Raw genomic sequence first — 17488 nt, 5'->3', positions numbered from 1 at the left:
TTCTCATCTTAACTTTCTCAGGAGATACAGCAAGGGTCTCAATTTTCTCATTAATGCTCTTTTAAATTTTAAAAATAGCTTTCATTCACTGAGTGAAAAGATTTTAGAGCATTTACCAGAATCTGTACTAAGAACAATTATTTCAGGGGAATATAGGAATTCATGAATGCAAACAATAAATCAATTTCTTATAATCTCTATCCCACCTTATCAATCACTGTTGTGTTTTCATTTTGTAGAAGGTTAATATACATGACTGTGTACATATACACAGATAAAATCATAAAATAGTTTGGGATGGAAGGGATCTTGAATGAAATTAACAATATCTATTGGTTTGTTCCATGTCCAAGGAGCCATTTCCCTATTTTAAACATTCTTACAGAGTATATAGATTTTTTTTCCTTCAAATATCAAAATTTCCTTGTTACCCTGTTCTTGTAGCATTAACTTGTATGTTTGTCAAGTGCACCTCAGAATGAATCAAATACAGTCCTAGTGGGCGAAATTAAAACAGCAGAAGCAAAAAACCTGTCTGCTGAATTTTGTAATATTATGTTCTCATTTCTTAGCATTTCCCTTTAAATGAAAGGGAGGTACACTGAACAAAGTCATTCAAAGCTAACTAAAATATTGGAAGCCTGCTGTGTCTCTTCTTTCCCCCAAATTACAAATAAAGTAGCTTTCCAAACAGCTCTACTCACTTAAAAATTGAAATCAGATTTCCCAACAATGTGTTTCACTTGTTAATGAGCATTAACAAGTGTCCCATCTGATGGATGATGCATGTTCACATTCACATTTTCCCAGTTTATACCATTTCTTACTATTTTTTTCCTAATGCCAGAAATAATAAAATATGGGTATAACTAATTTAAGAGCCTTTGTTTTACAGGAACACATTTGAGTAGGTTGGGTGTAGCTGTTCAATATGGACCAGATTCTGCTGCTCTGTAAATTTGCTGCTTTAAAGGGTAGACATCAGGGCCTGAATAACCCTAACTGGCCTCATCTTGGATCCATGTCTGTTACTCCACGCCTTTAGAGGGGCAACACGTTGAGACGTGGTGTGGACCTTCACAGAGGACAGCATGCAGCAGCTTGGTGAAACATGGAATGCTCTTTATTATCTGACTTCAATTAGCTTATATACATTTTGTACAGAGGGCCAAGATTGGCCCAAAGAGGTTACAACCTCCTGACTCCATTGGTCACTATGACCATCAGTCAAGTTCTCTCTCAGAGAACAAGAATGCAAAACATAGAGATAAATTCTAAGAATACAATATTGTTTACATGAAGCAGCATGAGAAGCTGCTGCAAAGACTCAAACACTTGAAAGCAAGAAATGCAGGAACAACACATGTCTGTGGGGTTGCAATGCAAGATGTAACCAGCAATATGTATTCTGTTATCAGCAGTTAAAACCAGGTGGGGCAGTGTTCTTTATCCCTTCCAGGACCCATCCTCCCCCCAGGGGATCTCTGCATGGGCCATTCAGGCTCACTTCAGGGCTGATACAATTCCATCATCCCATGGGGAGATGCTCCACCCAGGGGGAGGAGCCCAGCATTCCTACCTGGATAAAACCTGAGATTCAGAACACCAGGGCAGCCTGTTTGCACTGGATTCCCAGAGGAAAGCCAGACCCATCTCACCACTGGACCCTTCTACAGGATCATCTCTGCTCCAACAGAGCCACATCTGTCACTCCAGGAGGACTTGACTGGACTGCTCCCAACAACCTGGCCAACAGGGTGTCAGGTTGTATTCTGACTCTGTCAGTGGTTTTTTTTTTTTTTTTTTGTTTTGTTTTGTTTTTTGTTTTTTGTTTTTTTCCCCTTTGGGTGTGTTGGTGTTTGTTGTTGGTTTGTTGGTTGGTTGTTTTTGGGTTTGGTTTGGTTTTGTATTACTATATTTTTATTTTAATTTTCCTGCTAAAGAACTTTCCTATTCCCATATTTTTGCCTGAGAGCCCTTTAATTTCAAAATTATAATAATTTGAAGTGAGGGAGCTACATTCTCCATTCCAAGGGAGGCTCCTGCCTTCCCTAGCAGACACTTGTCTTCACAAACAGAGACAGTATGGAAATCTAAATTCAGCCCTGCAATGAGGTGATGTAAAAACCTTTCACAGTAAGGAACATTGTGATTTGCTGATATTGGCAAATTTTAATTTTATAACCATGATGAGTAATTGAAATGGTGCAAACTGCTCTAGTTAAATTTTTCCCTGTTGTTATTCCTGCAGCCCCCTGAGGTTTAGATCAGGACTGTTCCAGGCTCCTGCTCACTGTGTGAACATGGAATGGGAGAGCAGCTCTGATCCTGAGACATTTTGTGCTAAATAATGGAAAGTTGAGGAAAGGGAAAATCATCACCTTTGCAGGGAAGGAACACCAAGATGTAAAAGGTCAAATTGATGCCAACCAGAATTATACAGATGGAGTTGATCCAGCACTGGCATGAGGAAGCAGATGGAATGAACTTTTAATTTCCTTCTGGCACTCTATAATACTGGGGTTGATTGTTTTTTTTTTGGTTTAAGTTTTGTGCGTGTGTGTGTGTGAGTTGTTTTTTGATTGTTTGTTTTGTTTTTAGGGTTCATATTTCGAGTTCACTTAGATTAGGGAGGTGGTTGGGGTGTGGGAATGGAAATGTGAGAAGAAATGTGAGAAGAATGGGAGAGAGAAGAAATGGGGATATGATGAAGACCCTGGGTAGCTGCAGAGCTGGGGAACTTTGCTGCTGGGACTATGAGTGACTTTAGCTCCACAAGTGCTTAAAGAAAGCCATTGAGTGAACACAAATCTGTTGCATTTATTTCTTTATTTTTTCCCTATTTAAAGCAGATTTGGGTTAAGATGGTGTTTGTTGCTGATTTGGCAGAAAAGCTGGGATGACTGTCAGTTTTTTCACGAACATGGTAAGACCTGTCTGTGACACAGTGTAGCAAAACTGAAATGGCAGTGACCTGAGTCACTGGGAGGGTTTGAGACCTTTGCTTTCTCTGCATGTTTCTGGTTGCAAGGCTGGGGTTAAGGATGCTTTGCATCATTTCTTTTGGCAGACCCACATTCCACAGAAAACCAGGTTTCTCAGATCCTTTTCCTCTTAAAGACCTCCCTCAAAACTCTCTGGTGTGCACAGAAATACCTGTGAATGGTGCACATCTATCACCTTTTAAGAAGTTTCACTCACCCATCACTCAAATATTAAATTCCCCTAAGCTTTATCCTAAAATTTCACTGTTCAGAAAGTTTCCACTGAAGATTTTCCATTGCTCAGAATCCTCCTGCACTCCTGTCCTGGCTCAGATGAGGTGTGAGGCACAAGTCAGTCAGTAGTTTTTTGCCTTTCCATCTGGGGGTAATGGCAAGGTATTTTCAGTGCTAGAGCAGAGGGATTTGGTATTCCTACATGTAAACCTGGAAAACTGTCTGCAGCTGCAGCAGCATAAAATTTGAGTCAGCTCTGGTGCATTGGCGGTGCTTCACAAGGTGGTGGTGAACTTGAATTGAAATATCCTGTTGCACAAGATAATTCTTTTCTTTACAGAAAGGTAAGAGTGGTTTAGAGAGCTGGTGGTGATGCCTTCTCATATTTGGGATATGCTTTCTCTGACCAAAAAAGAAAAATAAACACAACTCATTTTGAAGCAGATTTCTGAAAATGAAGCTCTGTTTCTCACCTCAGCACAATGAGTGAAGCTGAGCCCTCCAGAAAAGATGGGGCAGAGCCTTGAGCTGACTTTCCTAAGCCCTGTCACAGTCCAGGTGATCCTGCTGGGACATGACCAACACCTGCCCAGATGTGGCTCCTCCTGCTGCTCCATCACAGCTCTAGTCACTGAAGATGGATATGGGAAATGTCCTGGCTGATGGAATAAAGCTCATTTGGCACACATTGCAGAGGAGCTGGTCACCTGGTGGAATTCTCTGCTACATTCAGTCCTGCATTATTGCCTCAGTGGAGTGACAATGTGGGGGCAGAGCCAGGAGCTGCTGGCTAAAATTCCCTCCAGAGGCTGCTGTCATTCACCGGGGCTTTGATGGTTGTTTTCAGTATCACTTCTCCTTCCCTGAGGTCTCTGCTGACCCCACAACCCAGACACTGCTCAGTCTGTGACCCTCAAGCTTTTTCAGGGGTCCTGCATTTTCTAAAGAGAGGAGAGAGCTCTGTTTTCTTGGTGGATTCACAGCTTGAGTCGCTGCCATCACATTGGCCTGTTCTTTCCATGAGGACTAAATTCACTTTAAAAAGATCCAAGGAGTTTTATGAGAAAAGCCCATCTTTTCATGGGTGTGCCAATATACAGAAACAGTTATTTCACATCTGGGATCTCTCTGTATGGTAAGTATACATAATTTTACAACTCATCCACCTTAATAGGTGCCCAAGAATGCTGAAAGTAGGATCATAAATTTGTAAGAGGTAAAACATTTTCACAGAAAAAGAAAATTCCAAAAAAATAAGCAAGAGCTGGGATGTTCTGGCACCACTTCGAAAAAGATATTAAAAACCCCAATCCTGCCTTTTATTTTACAACCGTGTATAAGAAAGCTGAAAAAATTCCCAACTTTCAGTAAAAGATAAAAGATTAAAAATACACTTCTCCTCGTTTCGTAGAAAACTGCTCTGTTAAATCTAAAATTTAAATCACACTGTTTGATTATCAGCGCTCACCAAGAGGATTACAGAGCAGTCATTAAATCTTATTACAAAGCGAAGTGCAGAAAGTAATTGCACATATTTGTAAGTAGCTTAGAATTGATTAAAAATGCATAAAGAAAAACTGGAAAGTTTTCTGCGGGCTCAAGGCTGCAAACCCCCTCTGGGTAAACACACAGCAGCTCATCCCACCAGGAATCTCCTCTGCATCCTCATGATGGGGGCAAGGGGAGGATTTCTCCCTGGTTTGAGGACAAGGGCTCTCTCTGCACATGTGATCCTTTGAGTTGCTGCGAGCTACTGGAGATAGGGAATGCCTGCAAGTCTTGTTAAAGCCGGGAAGCTTTAGGAGAAGTTTTAATTTAAGCTGTTCCTCAGGCTAAGCCTCCCCTTTCCCCAACCCCCAGCCTTGGTTCAGGGCTGCTCCCAGGCTGAGTTTTCAAAGTGGCGTGTGGGGAATTAAAGTGCTCCGGTTCTGGGGGATGTTAATGTGATTTTTTGTGAGCAAATATCCTTCACTCCAGCGCTGAGCCTGTGCCTCTGCTCCCAGGGTTTGTGTGCTCCTCGTGAGCAAAGGAGCTGTGCCAAAGCCAGGCAAATTCAGAAGCACATTGAGCTCTGGGTTAAGTTGAGAGACACATGGGATTTTGGCTGTTTGTTGGTCCTTTCGGGGTGGTGGGTAAGGAACTTTCCTTGCAGAGGCTGAGCAGGAGTTTGGTTCTTCTGAGTTGATCTCCCAGCCAGCTCTGCTCTTCAGATACCATATAAACGAGTCATTCCTTTGGGTCCACATTTCAGACTGAGACGTGTCCTTGGCTTGGAGTAAAGGAGCAGGCTCACACTTGGTAGTGAGGAAGGTGTTTATTCAGCCTGAAGGCCCAAATCCTCAGTGGGTGAGAGCGTGAGTGTGACTGAGGATTTGGGCTCTTACCTGCCCCTAAGTACAGGGGCGTTACTGTTGGAAATGAGGGGGAGTGACTTAGGTACAGGGGGAATTGACATGGCCATTTTGGGGAAAGAATGGTGTGGGGATACCTGAAGCTTTGGCTGAGCCACCTGGCTCTGCCAGAGTACTCAAGTACCAGAGTGTGTCAAGGGATAAGATACAATGGAATGTACAATGGACTGGGAGAAGGCTGTTAAGGGTAAATGACAGGGAAAAGGGGAGTAGGGATGAACTATTACAGAAACTTAATAACAAAAACCATACAGAACTTTAGAAAACTCAAAAATGCACCACAACACAGGAGGTTGGGATGGGTGAGGTGAGGAGGACATGGAGGGCCTGGAGCAGCATGTTCAGGTCAAGGAACAGAGCTGGGGAACAGTCTGGAGAGTCAGTCCTGTGAGGAATAGCTGAGGGAGCTGGGAAAGGGGCTGAGCCTGGAGAAAAGGAGGCGCAGGGGGGACTTTGTGGCTCTGCACAAGTCCCTGCCAAGAGGGGACAGCCGGGGGGGTCGGGCTCTGCTCCCAGGGAACAGGGACAGGAGGAGAGGGAACGGCCTCAGGCTGGGCCAGGGGAGGCTCAGCTTGGCCAGCAGCAGGAATTTCCCCATGGAAAGGGGGCTCAGGCCTTGGCAGGGGCTGCCCAGGGAAGTTTGGAGTGCCCATCCCTGGAGGTGGCACTCAGAGCTCTGGGCTGGGGACAAGGTGAGGATGGAGCACAGCTGGACTCCATGATCTTGGAGGCCTTTTCCAACATTCTCTGGTTCTGAGTGTACTCACCCTCTGGATGACACAGGACAGGACAGCTTGAACACCTTCCCACCCTCCCCTGTGCTCAGCTGTGGGATGGTCAGCCCCCAGGTCAGCCTTTGCCTTTGCCTAAACCAAGTGTGGTTCAGAACACAATGCAAGGATGGCCTGATCCTCTGCAACCCTGGCCTCAGCATGCAACTTGTTATTTTTAACTTCCCATTTCAGCTGCTCACACATCTTCCCTGGCAGCCTGCAGAATATTCCTGAAATGCTGCATTGTGTCACGGTTTGCCTTTCATTTCGGAATTTTTTTTTTCTCTCCGCAAGAGTGGTAGGTGGTGTTTTGGAGAAGATGGAGGTTTTTCCTTGCTGCTTTTTTTCCCTCTCTTTTTATAAACAGTGCTTTCTCTGATGTAAATTATACAAACTTCTTATTTTTCAGACTCTTCAGGGAGAGAGCGGGGCCTGTGCATGGGAAGAGAAGGGATGTGCATTTACCAGACAGTGGCTGGACAGTGACAGAGCTGGGGATGGTGCCTTTAACATCTGGGATTGAGGCACAGAGAGTCATGGCCTTGAACCTGCAGTGCAGTTTCTCTACAGGGAACCTTTTTGATCCAATTCCCAGAGCTAAGGCAGTTTGGTTATTCCCTGCTGTGCCCAAATCTGGGGGTGTCACAGTGAGGGCATGATGAGTTTCTAATTACCAGTCCCATATTGATAAATTTACACCAGTTCATCTTATTTTCCTGTTACAGCTCTGACAATCATGTGAGAACAGAACTGGAGAGATTATGAAAGATTTTGCTGTTCTGTCTTCATTTAGAACATCTATAAGGGCTTTTGGATAATCTTTATTTGTAACTAGGAGAAAAATGCACATTTTGTCAACTTATCTTCAACTCACTGCATGGGACTAGGCCTGGGTAGCTGTCCTTCAAATTAATACAAACACAGGAACTAAAGCACTACATAATGAGCTGAGAATATATCTCCCAGAGTTTACTATTGATTTACTGTCCCAACATTTCAGAGAATTACCCAGTGCATAATCTATAGAACCAAGTGATTTCTCTGCGAGGTTGCTGCTATTCCTTAAGGTTTTATCCAAAGCCTTGAGAAATGATGTTTTTTTTTTTTCTCAAAGCCATCTAAGGATCTTTGTTTTCTTTCCATACCAAGAAAGTTTCTTGCTGCAAGGAGTGTGGAGAAAACTCACAGATATGAATGTCAGGGAGCAGTGAGGGTTTAAGGAGCAGGGAGATGGCCCTGGCAGTGGTCACCTCACTAACCATGTCCTGCATGGTCTGGACATTGACACCTTTAGATACACCAGGACCTCCAGGGGTGCCAGCTCCAACAGACACAACATTTTGTTGCTCACAGGAGATGATAAGGGAAAGACAAACCACAAAAGACAGGCAATTAGCAGCATAGAAACCCTTAGGTTGCTATGATTACAGCAGGGTAAAGTCCTGAATTAATTCCCAAAGGTCCCTCTCAGACCCAGTGGGTTTTTTCAGTCTGTAACATCAGAAGTCAGAGATTATCCCACATCTTTTTGCTTGTTGCTTGTTACAGGTTCTCCTGGACAATCCTGAAAAGTACCTGTAAAAATGGCTTTTCCTTGGAGTCTCTCCAAGTTCTTACCGTGCTGTTTTTTTTTTTTTTTTTTTTTTTTTTTTTTTTTTTTTTTTTTTTTTTTTTTTTTTTTTTGTGGCTCAGGAATGGGAACTCCTGTAACAGGCTGGTTTGTTTGTATGTACAGAATTTAGAAAACATGTCTGTTGTATTTCAAACTCTGAATCCATTTGTCCCTATTTTGAAAGCTCCAGCTTGACTTGTGACCTCATATTTTGTAGCACATCAGAGATTTCAGTGGCCCTTTAGCACACTTTGATTGTTACTCAGCCCAAATTCAGATTTACTTTTCTTCCTTTATAGTCACATCTCAAAGCAATGAAAGAACTCCCACAAAACCCCAGAACTGAGTTTGCCTTGACAGACACCTGGGAGAAACCAAAGACCAGGTGTTACTATTGAAAGGGATATTTTCAGAATGCTTTCCTTCCTGATTTAAGAAATCTTTTCTGTCCAGAAACATCAGTTCAGCATGTTTCAAGCACATGGTGAAGCCATGGAAGTCAGAATGCTCCTATGCCTGAGTGTGATCCTGAATCTTGTTCTTTGCTGGTGAGAAGGATTCCTTGTTATTGTTTTCACTGCTCTGCATTTTTCTATGCTCACTTACACCATCATTTGTTTATCAGCAGCCAAGTAAACTTAAGGCAAACTGCAGTTTGTTTAATCACTGCCTTGAGAAAACTGTAAGCTGATCCTTGTATAAATGAGCAGGCACTAGAATTTGCTTTAACAGTTTTCAGTCCCTTTGGTAATGCAGAAATTTTCTTTGATTTTTGCCAAGTGGGTTTTTTTTATTTTTATTTTTTTACACTCAGTGTTTTTAGGTAATCACTATTTAGCTGGCTTATGTTCTTGGATTTTCCTTTTTTTCTCCCTCCCAGGAGATAAACCCAGTAAAATCCTCCCCTATTGAAGTCAGTGGCAAAACTCCCACTGAAGCCAGGGTTTTATTCAGCCAAAGAGTTTCTTGCAAATAAGGTATTTAGATACTGCACTCTGGGGTGATATTCATAAATTTAATGCTGTTTCCTCAAAATAAAAATTCTTATATGTTAGTGAGCCTCTGTGTGGCTCCCACTGAAATGCTTCTCCTTAAAAACCTATTCACTGTCCTGGAGCTTAATGCTTTCACTAAAATCCATAAGACAGCAGTGAACTCATCTGCCCTGGCTGCTTTACATGGTGCCAATAACATCATCAGTGGTTTGGAAAGGAAAATAAACAGAAAACCCCACAAATGGGAAGGTTGCCTTCCTGCCTGGGCAGGTGGGACATGTACTGGTATGTTACACTTGGGTAAATCTCAGCCAGACAGTGGTGCCAGACATAACTTTCTGAATCTGTGGGAGCCTTTGAGGTCCCAGAACCACTGGGATTGGAAGAGTCCACTGAGATTATCGAGTCCCAAACTGTGTCTGATTCCACCTTGTCCCCAGCCCAGAGCACTGAGTGCCACCTCCAGCCCCTCCTGGGACATGTCCAGGGATGGGCACTCCAAACCTCCCTGGGCAGTTCCTGCCAATGATAAACAATCCTTTCCATGCAGAAATTCCTCCTGGTGTCCAGCCTGAAACTCAAGGGCAGCTTGAGGCCATTTCCTCTTGTCCTGTCTCTGTTCCCTGGGAGCAGAGCCCCACCCTGACCTGGCTTCAATCTCCTTTCAGGCAGAGAGCAATAAAGTCTCCCCTGAGCCACATTTTCTCCAGGCTAAACTCCCTCTGCTCCCTCAGCAGCTCCTTATTTGACTTTAATTGGGTACTGACCCCGGAATTACTCCTGCAGGAGCCACACTTTGCACTTGGCTCTGAGAATTCTCCAGTGCTGGACTCCAATGTCTGCTCAGACCTTTGGGTTTCTCTCTGGGCCCAGAGTGAAGATCCCCAGCTCACCAAAGGCCTCTCGTGGATGAGGTTGCCTAAAAGGAAATAATTTGTGCCCAGGCAATGGAAAGTTCATGGTGCAACAGGGACTTGTTTTCCTGTGGCAAGGCTCCTTTTGGGGCAAGTTCTCCCATATTGGCTCAGGGCCCATTTACCTGTGCTGAAATGAATAATTTAAGAAGGAAGCAGAATTACTTTGTGTTTAAGAGTACCCTCAGGACTCTCCATTTCCATGATTATTGTTATTTTTTTGTTACCTGGGTGACACTGAACAGGGTTGCATGGACCATGGTGCTGCTTATTAAAAGAAGCATCTTTAAATTTAGAGAGATTGGGCAGGTTTCAGCTTTTTGTGCCTGTCTTCCATGCAGACTGGTTGTTCCACACTGGGAGATGCGCAAGGAGAGATCTGTGATATGACCTAACCTTTAAAAAATGACTGCTGAGTTTGAATATCTCCGTGCCTCCAGGCCCCTGTGGGCAACGCTCGATACATCCTGAAAATTATTCCTCTTAAAGGCGTCTCTGGATGGGCATCCAGGAGGAAAAAAAAAAAAAAAGCACACAGAATCACAGGTCAGCTCTCTGAGATCAGGAGATCTGCAATTAGAGATGTGCATCCTCACCCATGCCAACATGCACAGACTGCAAAGCAAACAGGTAAAATTCTACCCACCTTTAAAACTGCATGCCAAACCTACATAAAATGGGCCTAATTATGCTATGTGTGGGCTCTAAAAATAAAATATTAAGGTAAAATACTGCCGTGGTCTTTATACAAGCACTTCAAATGGAATACATAATACAAAATATTGATTCAAGAGGGGTCGGCGTATTGAAAATCAAATGAGTTTTTTTGCCATTGCTGAGAGCACAGGAGCCCAGTGTAATCAGCCTGTTCAACTAATCATTGCAGCAGTGCTGTTTGTGGCACTCTGCTTAACAGTCTGTCAGCAATTCTGTGGAAAAAAATCTTATTTTCCAGGGATTTTTATTTTGGCCATAAAAAGGCAGCTCCAATGTTGAAATTAAAAATACATATAGAGATGTGAAAGAACAGAGCTCCCCCCACCCCTCCACCCAAGTGGCTTTTGAAAGGTTTGATGCTGGGTCACCAAGGACAGCAAGAATTTTGCCTTTTATGTCAGCAGGAGTAGAATTGGGATGAAAGGGTCTTCCTGTGATTAATTGCAGTCAACAGGAGCTTTGCTTTAGACCTTAGCTGAGCTTAGTTTGGCCAGTATGTTTTAATCACCACTGTGTGTGGAATTCTAAGGTGCCTCTCAGAAGGTTGTTGTTGTGTTTTTATTTCTTTTTTTTTTTTTTTTTTTTTTTTTTTTTTTCCTAAAATCATTGTTCCCTCTCTGGTAACACCCTTGAAAAAAGCTCTTCTGATGTGACACTTTAGTCAATAAGGGCCAATGCTGCAGCCCAGGCTTCAAGTCCAGTAAAAACTGTTTCCTTGTGTGCCAAAATGGAGCTTTTCCACCACAGTATTTATGCTGAAAGCTGGCACCAGAGGCAGCAGACTTCAGGGCAGGAGAGTAATGTATTGAACACTCCTGACTGCCCTGCAAGATAAGATTTGATACTCAGCTGGACCAGACCTTGAGCAACCTGCTCTGATCTTGATGCTGGACCTGACTTCCATTATTCTGTGTCTCTGGGAAGTTATGCAAGACTCTGTAACCTCTGCTGTCACTGAGAGCTGGCCAGACCCCAGTTTAGGGTCAGCTGTAGGGATAAAACTTCCTGTTCAGGATATTTAGAGCCACAGTTTGCTTTGGGTACCCTGGCACAGAGTGCCCAGAGAAGCTGTGGCTGCCCCAGCCCTGGAAGTGTTCAAGGTCAGGTTGGATGGGGCTTGGAGCAACATGGGATAATAAAAAATGTGGTTTGGAACTGGATGGTCTTTAAGGTCCCTTCCAAACCAGGCCATTCTATGATTTTAGGAACATAGATGTGATTAAGTTTGCTGAAGAAATGTCTTAGATTGCTGTTCCATCTCCAAAATGAGTGATTTATCTGACAAGATCTGAATTCAAGTTATTCTTTTTTTTTTTTCTCTCTTTGGGGACCACTTAGAACTTTATTTATACAAAAATCAACTTGAATTCAAGCGTTGAAGTGCTTCTGGAAATGTTGCCCTGAAGAGTTACATTAGCAGTAGCACTGGAATTATTTTTCCTTTCATTTTCTCTGAACTGCTAAGCTGCTAAAGCTGCATTGATGGGGTGAAGGTTATTGAAAAGTATTTTTTTATATTTCTTAGACATTGACTAAGGCATAGTTAAGTAGCTACAAGAAAATTATCAAAATAAGGGGACGTGTACTAAGTACACCACAATGCCATAAACCATGCTAGATCTTAATGAGATGCTAATTAACTATTTGCAGTCATATAATATAAATCACACCACTCTCTTTGTTCAAAAGAAAGTAAAACTATCAACATGATGAAAGAAATATCAGTTGCCAAGTAAAAGTAATGAGTTGTTTTGGAAGTTGGCAAGCTCAAGGCAGAGAGGGGAGAATATGACCCTGGGGAAAATTTGAAATATGGTGACTTGGTGAACACTCTGACATTACTTCATTCCTAAAATGGGACAGCAAACTTGTATTCAAGTTTTGACAGATAATATCAGGGTGAGAAGGTAAAAATAAACAGACATAAAGCTGTGTCACTTTGCAATATGAAATGTATTAACAAGTTTACCTATGGTACAAAAATAAAAAAAATCTGTATTCACATTTAGGGGACTACTCTCTAAATAAATTTATTTTTATACTGACTTGTTTATGAAGTTTTCTGCACATAGAGAAGCCTTTCTCAAATTCCACGGAGCTCTTTCTTCCTTGTCTCATTCCATTCAGAGAATGATCCCTCAGTTACTGGGAGTTTCCAGCCATCTTACCCACCTTTAAAATACTTATTTTCTTCCATCTTTGCTGCCATCCTTTCAGTGACTGCTGTTTGCCTTTGTTGGATGTCATACTATCCTTTGGTCAGCAGTTGAGGTAATTTCTAAGCTTGGAAAAATTGGTTGCTTACGATGCAAGAAAAAAAAAAAAAAGGAAAGAAAATAAAAGGTTGTTGATTTTAAAAATAAATAAACAAACAAACAAACAGCAGCTTCTGTGCTCAGCCACTTTGCAGCCTTACACCTTCCTCCTGAGTCAGCTACTGTGCTTGTTTGCTCCATCATTATCCTGGTGGAAAAATGTCAGAGTGATGGAGCACCTATGAGCAGCTTCCCAGAGAAAAAAATAAAGGGATTTGCTGAGCAAGCACGAGGTGTGTTCCACAGAGAATCCTAATATCTGACAGCAAATTCAGGACAGGAGCAGGTCCACTTGCAAGGAGGCTCCACTGGTGGAAGCTCGACTGTCACAGGAACAGAACTGCTTCTTACAGGTTTTATTTTTCTGATGGGCTGTGGCAGGGCCCACAAATATATATATATACCATAAGAGTGCATATATATATATATATATATATATATAAATATATTTAAGTCACACATATAAGTAAAACCATGTCCCTAAAATATTATAAAAATGGTAAAGCTCTGAAGCCAAGGCCCCAAACCTTAGGGCATGCCAGAGTGAGGTTATAGTGGTATGTATTTTAAATTACATTCCCCTCTGTATGTGGAATGATATAATCTTTAATTACATGACTCCATACTAATTTTTCCATAGGCAGGCTGTGCCCTTGAGCACATGCCAGAGGCAGAGCCCTTGGAGTGGGGTGAAATTCTTTGTGAGTTGGCTGATTTTCTTGGGGTTTTCTGTCTGTGTTGCTGAGCAAAGCTTAGCATCTGAAAAACAAAATAACCTTGCTGAATAATATTTCCCTTCCTCAATCCCTTTTCTGCCCTTCCTACAGACAAGTGGGGCAGCTACAGGAAGTGAAAATTTGAGAAAAAAAAATAGAAATATTCCTCTTGTCTTCTGCTCCCATTCCTGGTATCTCTGTAGGAGGGCTAGAAATTTTAGGAGGAAACCCCATTCAGCACCTCCATCCCTGGAGTGGTATTTATTCAGTGGCAATGCAAGAATTTATTCTACATGACACCAGGAACTTGTAAAGAGGTGGAGCAGGCCCAGCTCCATCCATTTAGTTGCCCAAATAAAACATGGAACATGCCAGTCTGCATTAGTGAATTGGAATTTTCACTTTTCTCTTGAGGTTAACCCTTAGCCAAACTTAACCCCACAGAACTTCACTGGAGCTTAGAGCAGGTCAGCCTTCTTCTGCCTCCCCATCACATTTCAGGTTATGGAGAGTCAACAAAATACCTGGAATTTACAAAGTAAATGCTTATGATGAGGTTATTTTTCTGCATGGTCAGTTGTATTTCACTGGGAAGAGTCCAAAAATCCTTAACTGAAACCTCTTAATAGAGACTGTGAAAGATGTAGGTTGGTCATTGCAGTCAGTAACAACAAAAGCTGCTGAAATGGGGTGGGTTTGAATGGAAGGTTCTGGAAAATCTTCTTTAGCTGTAATGCTGCATTACCAACCTGCATCCAGAACAACAGCCATCCATCCATCCATCCATCCATCCATCCATCCATCCATTCATCCCACATCCATCCATCCATCCATCCATCCATCCATCCATTCATCCCACATCCATCCATCCATCCATCCATCCATCCATCCATCCATCCATCCATCCCTCCATCCCTCCATCCACCCATCCATGCAACACTGGAGGGTGAGGGGATCCTTTAACCATCCATAATGGTAGATGTAAGACCCAAGGTGGTTCTACATTATCAGACCCACATCATCACAGCTGTGGAGAAAAATTCATCATCTGTGTGTGCCAAAAAGAGAAAATCCCCAGACCAGGGAGCCCCAGAGCTTTCTAACCCAGCTGGAAACAAGCAGAACTTGGCCTGAAATTCCCACTGCACACAGCAGGAATATGCTCACATCCTCAGGGAGGAAAGTTAATGTTTGTGCCCCACATTCCTTTAAAAATAAACCAAATCATCTTCCTGTCCCTACTCTGATTTGAAACCAAGAGGAGAAGATGTTCTCCTGTGTACTGCCTGTTTTCTTACACATTAGTTTCTCTAGGAAAACTGGCTCTTCTTTCACTGATAATTATCGTGTTCCACCGAGGGCAAAACCGCCAAAATTCTTTGTGGACGTGGAGAAATTAATTATTTTTCAGCTCTTTAGTCTGAGAGCATCAAAAAAGGGAAACTTGAAACCTTTGTTCTGTGTGGTTTTATTCCGCCCAGCTCTGAAGAACACAGAACGACGCCGTTCACTGGAGAGAGATGTACTGTATTATTTCAGGGGTTTATTGTTACCAATATAATTTGGGAATGTGCTTTGCTCCCCATGGAAAAAGAACTGTTTCACGATGTACTGTACTTTCTCTTCTGAAGTTTCAGGTCCTGCTGCATGTAAGCGGTTTGGAGAGGATGTTCGTTCTCCTACAAAGGGGATAAAAATTATTCAGTGGATATCTCCTGGTCACACACTGATCCTGTTTCTCCCACAGTGGAACCCACAAATAGCTCTAGCAATGCCTGTTGTCTCCTGCTTCTCCCTGTTTTCCATAAGGCCTGGAATCATGCAGGTGAAGGGGAGGTGGCTATTGAGCTCAGGGGTTGAATGATTACACAGAGCAGGGTCCTTGAACAGCCTTTTCTCTGTCTCAAATCTCTGACAGGCAAAAACTGGCATAAAATTCCTTTTTTTCCATAGGAATTCTGTGCTTGGAAGTGCCATGACAATGTGTCAGTAACATGGGATGATGTAACAGAATATGGGATGTGCTGAATGAAATATGAACCCCGCAGGGTCTGACCTGACCACTGGGCACACCTGGGCTGAGACCAAAGATCTGACCATTGATCCCACCTTTAATCAGGAACTACAGCAAGGGAATTCTCACCACAACACCACTTTCAGAGCTCTCCTTCCAGGAGTAATGAGATGCTCCACGAATTGATGTGAGTGGGTGGAGGTGCTCGGGGATATTTTCGTGCTTCTGGAGGTACAGTAGAGTTTTTGGCTTCTTTTTAGTCACATTTCAAACAATAACAATATTTTTTCTTGCACTAGTTCTAAGAGGCCTTAATTACGTCTAAGTAGAGAAAAACATGATCAATAGGAATGAAAAAGATAAAAGAAGGCTGTTCTTCTATTTCTGTTTCAAGAAGAGCACAAAGGAAATTTTGGAGGAAATTTTAGTTTTAACCAAAAAAGGAGAAGGTCTTCCACTCAGCAGCTGGCAGGCAGCTGATTTTTGTGCCTGGTGCTCACATCTCAGGGGTGTTGCACACTTGTAATGGCCATGGTGCCTTAATGAGCAAAACCTCTTGGTGACCATGAGATGATGACAACCAGAAAGTCAACATCCAGCGAGGTCAGATGTCCTGCCTCAGACTTCTCTTTCTGATCTGTTGAAATATGACAGACTCCAGGAGTGACTGTGGGTGTTTGGGCTCAAACTGCTTTCTTTTTGCTCAAGGTTGAGTGGTTATTTATATATATATTTATATATATATATATAAGGCTTTCTTTATTAAATTTGAGAACATTTTTTGACCCTGCCAGCTTTTCCTCAGGAATGAAACCACTGTGAGGTGGTTTTTTTAGGACAGAATTATTTTCTGGGAGAAGTTACCCCCAAAAAAATGTTTCTTATTGAATATAATTTTAGTTAAAATGGACAAATGCCCACCATCCAAATATACATTTTTGTTCCAGGAATGACTGGGTGTGGCACTCAGTGACATGGTCTGGTTGACAAGGTGGTGATCAATCAAAGGTTGGACTCAACAGCCTTAGAGGTCTTTTAAACTTAAACGATTCTTTGATTTTTTTAAATGATTGAAGTAAACTTTTAGCCCAGTTTTTGTAACCGAAAGACATACAACTTACTTATTATATTCCTGTATACTTCTTTATCAAACTCTAATAGAAGAACTAATTTACATTTAAAAGTTTTTTTTTTCTTTTATTTATTTTTTTAAAATTTTATTTAGAATAAATATGGCAATGAAAATTGTCATACTTCTCTAAGAGGGGGAAAAGTCATGTTCTCTTAAAACCTGAATTTTAATCATTTCAGAGTGAAAGTTAAAATTAGATTAAAGAGAGATTTTAGAGCAAATAGGTGCAGAAACCAGGTTGGAAAAGTAATTTAACATATCCCTTAGTTTCAACTGGAAATTTTGTCACACAGTAAAAGCTTCATCCCTTCCCTGACATAAAGAGCTTTGTCAGGAAAGTTTGCAGAAGCAAAATGTTATGCTTTATTCATCTCACAAATGGATCTCAATCTCTAGTAACCTTAATAGCAAAGGTTACATAAGGATTGCTCAAAATTCAGTTTTCATAAGGAAAAAACCTGGAGAACAAATGATATTAGTCCCGAGGAAATTACTTTTACTGCATATATGTGACTGTAACAGACTGAGAGCAAAAATCGATGGCTTATCCGTACACCAAGTACCCTGGAGATTATGAAAAAGCAGGGCCTGAATAACTTATTTTACTTTCTGAACAAGCACTGGGACAAACATAAAACAAAAGCAGAAAAAAAAAATAAAATAAATCAAGT

Source organism: Zosterops lateralis (assembly GCF_965231275.1).
Source record: "Zosterops lateralis genome assembly, chromosome: 2".
Taxonomy (NCBI): Eukaryota; Metazoa; Chordata; class Aves; order Passeriformes; family Zosteropidae; genus Zosterops; species Zosterops lateralis.
This window is presented reverse-complemented; position numbering follows the sequence as displayed.